This window comes from Amphiprion ocellaris, chromosome 6, assembly GCF_022539595.1.
Source record: "Amphiprion ocellaris isolate individual 3 ecotype Okinawa chromosome 6, ASM2253959v1, whole genome shotgun sequence".
Classification (NCBI taxonomy): domain Eukaryota; kingdom Metazoa; phylum Chordata; class Actinopteri; family Pomacentridae; genus Amphiprion; species Amphiprion ocellaris.
The window spans coordinates 2,745,347-2,751,830 of NC_072771.1; positions in this window are offsets into that span (position 1 = coordinate 2,745,347).

Here is a 6,484-nt window from a genome sequence, read left to right on the forward strand (position 1 = left end):
TGAAGTGGATTATTTTGAAGTACATTTTTCCAGTTACAAAATCTGGACTGGAATTTAACGTGACTGAAAGCAACCAGTCAAAACATAACAGAAGCATCACTGTGCAGTTGTTGTTGTTGTTGTTGTTTTTTGATACGCTGACTAGTGCCCAAACAAAAAAATACATATTATTGCATAAAACAGGAGCAGATTTCTGCATTCATGGCTTGTTTTTTGGAAACTTTGATCCCAAATTTCACAATTATTTCAAACTTTACGACCAAAATCTGAAATCACACGTGTTAAAAAAGAAAATTATGTTTCTAATCAGTTAATTAGAGTTATCAGGAGAGTTTTGTTGTATTTTTTGTGATGTGAAGTCTGTGAGTCCTTTGCTCGGTTTCTGCAGAAAGTCCTGTTTTATTTTCTTCACATGATGCTTTTCTGTTTGTCTGCCAGCCGACCACTGCTGCCGCCTTCACATGATCAGTCTGTTTGATGCGATTGATTGGGGTCAAGTGAAATTTATTGATCAGAAAGAAGTACAGTGAAGATCAACAACTAAAGCAAGCTACTGCATCGGTCAGGATTCTGCTGTTTTGGGGTGAGGTGGATTTTGCAGTTTTTAAGGTGTGGATCAATAATTTGAGGGGCAAAACACCTGAACATATCCCAACTAATAAAACTGTTTTTGACTTGAGCAACTTTTTATGAAAGGCTGGCCCATATTTATACCATCAAATAGAGCTGCAACACATTATTGACCAGTTTTTACCGGAACTCAGATGTGTTTTCCCTCCTGAAATGTCATGTGTCTATCTGCTGTATTGGTGAAGTTATGAAGCTCAGAAATGATGGAAAAATGAACAGCACAAAATTTCAACTCATGAAATGACTCAAAAACAGTTCAGACTGATTGAAAACTTGTCCAAAATATCTTCAAACCTGTCCAAAATGACTAGAAATGTGTTCAGGATGACAAAATCTGTCCAGAAATTACTCAAACCCTCTACTAAGCAATTAAAACTTGACCAAAATGTCTTGAAACTTGTCCCAAAGGACTCCATATTTGTCCAAAATGACCAAAAACATCTTCAAAGTGGCTCAAAACTTGTCCTAAAAGACTAAAGAATTGTGGAAAATATCTTGAAACTTCTCAACAATATCTCACAAGTTGTCTTGAACTGTTAAAACCTGTCCAAAATGACCAAAAAATTTGTTCAGAATGACAAAATCTGTCCAAAATTGATCAAACCCTCTACTAAACAGTTCAAAATGTGTCCTAAAAATCTTAGAACTTGTCACAAAATACTCAAACATTGTCCAAAATGACCAAAAAGAATCTGAAAAAAGACTCAAAACTTGTCCAGAAAGACTGAAAACTTGCCAAAAATATCTTGAAACTTCTCAAAAATAACTCAAAACATGTCTTAAACTATTTGAAACTTGTCCAAAATGACTAAAACTTTGTTCAGTGACATCTGTGCAAAATTACTCAGACCCTCTACTAAACAATTCAGTCTTGTCCAAAATGTACTAAAACCTCAAAACTTGCAGAAAATATCTTGAAACTTCTCAAAAATACCTCAAAAATTGTCTTAATCAACTCAAAAATTGTCCAAAATTACAAAAACAATTGTTCAGAATGACACAAAATCTGTCTAAAATTACTCAAACCCTCCACTAAACAATTCAAAACTTGTACAAAATGTCCAAAAATTTGTCCTAAAGACTCAGAATTTGTCCAAAATCACCCCCCCCATAAAAATCTTGAAAATGACAAGCTTGTCCAAAAAGTCAGAAGATGCAGAAAATATCTTGAAACTTCTACTAAACAATTCAAAACTTGTCCAAAAAGTCCTAAAACTTCTTCCAGAAGACTCCAAAGTTGTACAAAATGACACCAAAAAAAATCTCCAAAAGTCTCAAAACCAGTGGAAAATATCTTGAAACTTACCAATTAAAACGTGTCCAAAATAACTAAAAATTTCTTCAGAGTGACAAAATCTGTGCAAAATTAGTCAAGCCCTCGACTAAACAATTCAAAGATTGTCCAAAATGTCTTAGAAGTTGTCACAAAAGACTGCAAATTTGTCCAAAATGACCCAAAGAGAATCTTCAAAAGACTCAAAACTTGTCCAAAAAGACTTATTTATGAAGTTATGAGGCTTAGAAATGATGGAAAAGGTCCATTAAGAAGTGATAAATTTGGACTTTTGAGGGCCTGAAACTCTGAAAACAGTCATAGTATGAAAGTAAAACTAAAATTACTGTAAGTAATCAGCTGATTGTGAGGAGGTCAGGTGGGACTTCCTTACAGTTTTGGGTGAATTTTTCATCCGTTTTTCTGACCTTCCATTCTGAATGTGTGATCGTACTTTCTGACTACTCTCCAAACCCTCATGGATTCTGTTTCCCTTCACATCCAGTCTGTCGGTGGCGCTCATGAGTCCCACGAATCTCTGACAGCTTTGATCCCCCGATTCACAAACATGTTAAAGTTAAAAGTTAAAGTTACTTTATTTATATAGCACATTTCAACAACAAGGTGATTCAAAGTGCTTCACAAGGACACTAAAACAGCAGATGAAAACACAATTATAAAAAGAAAGAAAACATTTATAAAATCATTAAAAAGGTCATTAAAATTTAAGGATGCAGAAAAGTAAAAGAATCAAAAACAGAAGTTGGGAAGCAAGGACATTTTAAAAGTTACACTGCAGAGTTTGTCATAAAATAAGATTTAAAATAACTCTTAGAAGAACTTAGTCAAAAGCAGCTGAGAACATAACTGACATGTTATGTCAGAGTTTACGTTTTTATTTTCCTGTGGGAAAGTCGCCGTGTTGTCGAGAGTTACGCCGAGCCGCCGTCTCCGGGGGGAAATGCCTTTTTCTGAGAGGCCAAATTTGGACCAGGACTGAGAAGAAGAAGAAGGAGAAGAAGAAGAGGGGGGATTTAAGGGTAGAAGAGGGTGAGATTTAATGTATTTATCTTGGAACGGCTCAGCTCAGCTCTAATCCGCCCTCATACTATCATTTCCAACGTGAGATCTGACAAATGTGACGTTTTCTTGCATGAAGGCAGCGTTTAATATTCTTGTTTTCATCTCATAGTCTGTGTTTTAGGAGATATGTCACCATTTTTTACTATTTACTCTAAAGAAAACATTCAAGCTAACAGAGTTCACACAGTTCTAGTTAACCCTGTAGTTATTTTCAGTTTTTTCTTCATCTTTTCGTTGTAAGCTCATATCTTGGTTTTTAAAACATTTATTCATAGATGCTGGGTCTTGTTTTTTCACAAAACGTGCAGACTTTTTTTTCTGAAAACAATTTCAGAGCAGCAGAATTCAGTTTCAAAATATTACTTTCACTTTCAGTTTCCTTTTTTGTACAATTATTCAAGTTCAGCATTTCAAATTCAAATATAAAAGATTCAAATTCAGTCTCTAGTGGCACAAAAAACTGAAATATTGTTGGACCGCGCAATACAAGAGATCAACTAAAACATCAAAAACTTGAGTATTAACGCACTAGAGCATCAAAAAACTGGATATGATGGCACAAAAGCTTCAATAATCCAGATAATATCGCACCAAATCAACATTTAGATGCACCACAATGTCACAAACCTGAAATTGCTGCACCACAACATCAAAAACCTGAACATTACTACACCAAAGCATCAAAATTCTGGAAATTAATACCCCAAAAATCTGAATATTAATGCATCAAAATGTTAAAAACCCTGAAATTAATACGTCAAAACAATTTTAAAAAATCATGATTATCACAACAAATGCCCAAAACCTGAATGTTACTCACCAAATGGCACAAAAACATCAGAAACCTCAAACGTGATCTTACCTAAATGTAGAAAATCTGGATATTAATGCAACTAAATGTCAAAAATCTCAATATTAATGCCCCAAATGGCACCAAAACATCAGAAACCTCAAATGTGATCTACCTAAATGTCGAAAATCTGGATATTAATGGCCCAAAATGTCGAAAATCTGGATATTAATGGCCCAAAATGTCGAAAATCTGGATATTAATGGCCCAAAATTTCAAAAATCTGGATATTAATGGCCCAAAATTTCAAAAATCTGGATATTAATGGCCCAAAATTTCAAAAATCTGGATATTAATGCACCAAAATGTCAAAAATCTGGATATCAATGCACCAAAACATCAAAAAACACAAATCTGATCTACCTAAATGTTGAAATCTGGATATTAGAGAGATGGAATAACCCAACGTTAATCTCACACTAATTGAGATTTATCTTTCTTTTATTCTGAAATGATGTTTTTCACTTTGAGTTTCATGTCCCATCAGTCTAAAACTAAACACTGCAGCAGTTTTTCACTTCCATCTTAACCTTCTTGTTTAATGTATGTTTCATAACGGATGTTCTGTACATTTAAACAGCTATCAGTTTGTAATCAGATTACAGTAATCTTGTTATTGGTAATTTTTGCTCTCCTGTCTTGTGTGTCTTGCTTCACTGATAGACATCTGCTGTATTTACTGGGTTCTTCTGGAAACGACCGTCTGTCCGCTGTAAAAAGTGTCCTTCGTAGCAACACGTTGTCCAAATGAGAATCTCCATACAGAGGTGAGAGAATTCCACATCTTGACAAATGGTTGTTTTAGGAATTTACTGGAAGCGAAGTGGTGAAACATGGCAGGTCATAAATTCTGCTGTGACGTTTCGGTGTTTAGTTTCCTGGAAATCCCTCCAATAAGCAGGTGTCAGTGAGTTTTCTGTCTGGCAGGTGTTCGTAACCTGTCCACGTTCAGAATGATGCAGATATAATGACAGAAATTTGAGAAAAAAAGGAAAGCTGTAAAGTTAGAATCAACTTTTTCAAACGGCCCAAATGTGTTACCAAGTCTGGGCCAAAAATCATAGCTCCACATATTACAGATATTTAACTATTTCCATGTTTCCAGCCTCTACTAACTTTTTTCCTGCTCTACTCATCATATGTAGAAAGATGTTTCACCATGCTGAATGTATCTCCAACAACTTGCTCCTCTGTTCACTGTTTCTGAGCCATGCTGCATTCATTTGATTCATCCAGTAGCTTTGATTTTTCTCAAGAGTCTAAAATAACTACAAACGTGTCCAAAACTACTTAACGAACAGTCCAAAATTACCCAAAACTACTGTGCTCACCAGCTGTAGAAAGATGTTTCACCATGCTGAATGTGTCTTCCAGCTACTTGACCCATGTTGCATTTATTTTATTGATCCAGTAGGTTTTATGTCATGCTTTATGTTTCTTTTTTTGTTGATTTGTGGCTTTCTTAGGCAGTTTTGGTCTCAAAAAGCTGTAGAAAGATGTTTCACCATGCTGAATGTATCTCCAACAACCTGCTCCTCTGTTCACTGTTTCTGAGCCATGCTGCTTTTATTTTACTGTCATTTTGTGTCTCACTTGTGTCCTTTTAAAACTCGTTTTGGTCTTTTTCTGCATTTTTGGGACAGTTTTGTCTGTTGGTTTTCACTTTGTGTCTCCTTTTGGTTGTTTTCTGTCTCATTTTTCTCATTTTGTGTCTCTTTTATGGTGGGTTTGTCTCCACACGCTGTCGATATATAACAGTTTCCATGTTTCCAGTCTCTCCATACTTTTCCTCTCTGTTCATCATCTGTAGTAAGATGTTTCACCATGCTGAATGTATCTCCAACAACTTGCTCCTCTGTTCACTGTTTCTGAGCCATGCTGCATTTATTTTATTCATCCAGTAACTTTGGTTTTCCTCTCAGTCTAAAATTGACATGAAATTGTCCAAAATTATTCAAGTCCTGTCTAAAATAACTTTAAATTTGTCAAAAATAACTTACTAAATTGCCCAGAATTCCTTGAAATTAGTTCCAAATGACACATTTTAAAGTGGTTACGAGCAATTAGAGTAATTGTAGACAAGTTTTTTGTCACTTTGGACCATATTTAGTCCAGTTTTGAGCCTCTGCTCATCTTCTGTAGAAAGATGTTTCTCCATGCTGAATGTATCTCCAACAACTTGCTCCTCTGTTCACCGTTTCTGAGCCGAGCTGCACTTTACTCTCAAAAATCATACCATCCACATTAAAAAAACTGTAGTTTTACAAACACAAATTAGTTCTTTTAACTACTAAATTAAATCATGTATTTCTATCTGCTAACAAATATTATTTTACAGATTTTTTTTGCCATTAGGTAAATTAGACTAAAAAATAGCAAATATTTTCAGCAAAATGTATAAATTTACATTTTATTATTAAAAAAACAAAACAAAAAAAAAAAACAGGCCAAAGCAAACAAATATAGTAAATAATGTCAAATCTGTTTTTTTTCAAAAGAAAACCAACAAAGCTGAAATGGTCAAACACCACATCTGTCAGTGTTGATGGAATGCGGCGTGAAAAACGTGTGACTTTGGTTTTGCGAGGGTTTTACTTTTTGCAGCGTGGTCCTGTGAGCGGCCGAATTGTTGGTATGTGCTCGGCGTG